The sequence below is a fragment of the Centroberyx gerrardi genome, chromosome 13, assembly GCF_048128805.1.
Source record: "Centroberyx gerrardi isolate f3 chromosome 13, fCenGer3.hap1.cur.20231027, whole genome shotgun sequence".
Taxonomy (NCBI): Eukaryota; Metazoa; Chordata; class Actinopteri; order Beryciformes; family Berycidae; genus Centroberyx; species Centroberyx gerrardi.
The window spans coordinates 4,691,938-4,694,875 of NC_136009.1; the positions used below are offsets into that span (position 1 = coordinate 4,691,938).

At 40.2% G+C, this 2,938-nt stretch overlaps 1 long non-coding RNA gene across 1 annotated transcript; it reads right to left on the reverse strand.

Moving 5' to 3' along the window:
- Positions 1-143: 143 nt before the first annotated feature.
- Positions 144-2,624, reverse strand: LOC139921581 (uncharacterized). Its single transcript, XR_013507095.1, has 4 exons — positions 2,593-2,624; positions 1,492-1,594; positions 1,257-1,373; positions 144-907 (listed from the first exon to the last, which is right to left on the reverse strand). It is a non-coding gene; the product is annotated as an uncharacterized LOC139921581 (long non-coding RNA).
- Between the last annotated feature and the right edge of the window lie 314 nt (positions 2,625-2,938).

Consider the following 2,938-nt stretch of genomic DNA (forward strand, 5'->3'; position numbering starts at 1 on the left):
CTTTAAAGTTAGTAAGGCGACCATTAGACCAGTCACTCTTCATGGACACACAGCTGGGTTCAGGGGAGTCTGGTCTCTCCTGCTGGATCCTGCTAAGACACAAATGATCTCATAAATAATCGTGTAATGAGCACAAACTCTGAAACCCTGCTGTGGACACAAATGATGTGAAAATTACAGTCCCCCACCACAAATTGGATTCTGTGACAATAACATGGATTGGACTCTGTGACAACAGCACAAACTGGACACGCCATTTTCACCTAAAGGTTGGCCAATGGTTAAGTTTAAGCAAGTAAAACAACTGTGGTTAAGGTTTGGGTTGGTCATGATTAAATAATAAATAATTTTCGCTAAAAATAAAAATTTGGTCACGACAGAGTCAAAGCTGGGAATTGAACCCCAGTCGCCGGCATTGTAGGCAAACGCATCCGCCCATCCACCATCCCGACCACAACACCCTTACTTTGCACTGCCTTACTTCAATGTGAGACTACTTCCTGTCATGCCTCCTTCACAAAACCATTTCCTGCTGGGAACACGCATTTTTAACACTTTACGTGCCACCAACACGTAATTTGGTGATAAGTCATGTTCATTTCACATATTTGTGTGAGATCAGGTTGATAGACACATTACGAACACAGTGAAGGTATCTGTGTTCCTATGAAGAACACAATCCTACAGTTTAATTTTTTTTTTTATGAAGGGCCGGACCAATTCTATATCTCATGACATGATACCTCTTGAAAATATTATCTGGGACTGCATTGGAATGTTCTCCCACACTGGTTGTTATGACAGTTGACCGCTATGAGATCTCCCATTAAAGAGACTTGACTCAGTACATGCAGTTCAGGTTGTCATTTATTGAGCTCTGACAGCTCAGACATGTTTGTCATGGTCTCTGCAGTTGAAACAAACAAAGAAATTAATTAAATAGAATTATCAAATAGTCAATTGAAAGAACATTACAATAAACAACCCAAAATAATATCATAAACAGAAAACAAACACTTTGATCAACAGTGACGCATGCTGTAGAGGCTGTAGATGTGTTCAGCTCCATTGCTGAGAGTGAACTGCTAACTAAAGCCCAGCTCAGCTCCCTGTCAGCCAGCTGCAGCTTGTTGTCCTTGATCAGGGAGCTGCTACATGTCTTTGATTACCTGGCCATTTGGGGCACTGTTAGGACCATTTAGAGGCACCAGAGGAAGGAGGGCTGGATAATAAACTCATCTGTTTTAAATTCTTACCTTTGCTCAGCAGAGTGCTGTCCATCTTTGAAGTCAATAAGGCGATCATTAGACTGGTCACTCTTCATGGACACACAGCTGGGTTCAGCGGAGTCTGGTCTCTCCTGCTGGACTGGGCTTCAACACAACAGAGACAGAGCTTTTACTACATTACTGAATAATGATGCTGTAATGATTTCACTGCTGAGCTCTGAGATGGAGAACAGTCACGGACAGTTAGAGATCCTCATCTTACCTCTCAGCTTTGGTCCGGCTGTCATGTTCCCCAGACAGAGTGGTTTTAGAGGGAGGGAGCCCCTCCTCTCTCTCCTCAGACTGACTCATAGTAGAGCGAACACCTTTACACAAACACACCCAACATGCTGTTAGCTGGACTGATTCATTACAACAGGATATATCACTTCTGGTGCTGTGATCACTCCTGACTGTAAAATGCCAAATATACAATGCACTGAACTTTCTGAACTGGCTTTAAAAGGCCTTAAAATGTTTTGAATTTTACTCTTTAATTTTACAGACACCTGTAGTCACCCTGCTTATGGTTTGCACTTTTGTTTTCCCTCAGAAATAAAAATAGATTTTTTCAGTCATAATTGTCTTCATTCAGATTTTGCTCAAAATATGGGGACAATGTCAAACCATGAACCCAGTATTATATATCGAACCGTCAGTTGAATGTATGAATGTTCAAAACACTATGAAGACCTGCTCTTTCCAACAAATGAACTGACCAGGTTTATACAGACAGAAGGATTTTTAAGCCTTGAGGACAACTGAGACTTTAAAGGTTCAAAAGGTTTTAGTGTGAAAGGGAGTGAACCTCAGTTTTGTGGAGGTTGTAGTGTTTTGTACACAGTGTATTAACAGAAACACAACATGTATCTGAGCTTTCACACTAGTTCTGACACTTCCTCCATATTTCACCAATGCAATGAATTGAGATTACAACCTAACTAGAGTTTATCAGGCTTCCACTAAAAGTCACAAATAAAACAATGTTCTTCATGGCCACAAAGAGAACAAATGTTGGATATTATGGCACTATCCAACATTAAATTAGAAAGTAAGCAGTCAAACATTAAGGAGAATTTAAGGAGGTTTTGATGAGATCTCCTCCATTAACAACACTTTGTCATCCTTCAAAAAAGCCCTCAAAACCCACCTTTTCACTCTTGCTTTTGACCTCTGACCCTCTCCCCCTTTCCTCCCTCTCATTTCACGGCTCACATTTTTATATTTCCCTTCTTTTTTCTCATCTATTTTTATCTTCGCTATAGAAATGTAATGTATTATTATTATTATTATTATTAAAAACATTTTACAATAGTTACAATACCTTTAGGTGCTGAAAATAATCTGCGCCACACCGATAAATGAAAGTAAAACTAAATCAGAGAGAGAGAGAGCAAGAGAGAGAGAGAAAGAGAGAGAGAGAGACAGAGATAGAGAGAGAGAGAGAGAGAGAGAGAGAGAGAGAGAGAGAGAGAGAGAGAGAAGGCGTGGTCCGTTAGATTGGTTTGAATATCAGGAAGTATCAATGTCTATTGGTGGAAAAATCCAGACTTGAGTTTGGCTCTGTCGTCACATTCATCACCATTTGATGATCTGAGTGATCACACTGTAGTCTGTGCTGTCAGTTTGGCAATCTGACTGCTTTGTGTAAAAGCAGAGTTTTAAATAAG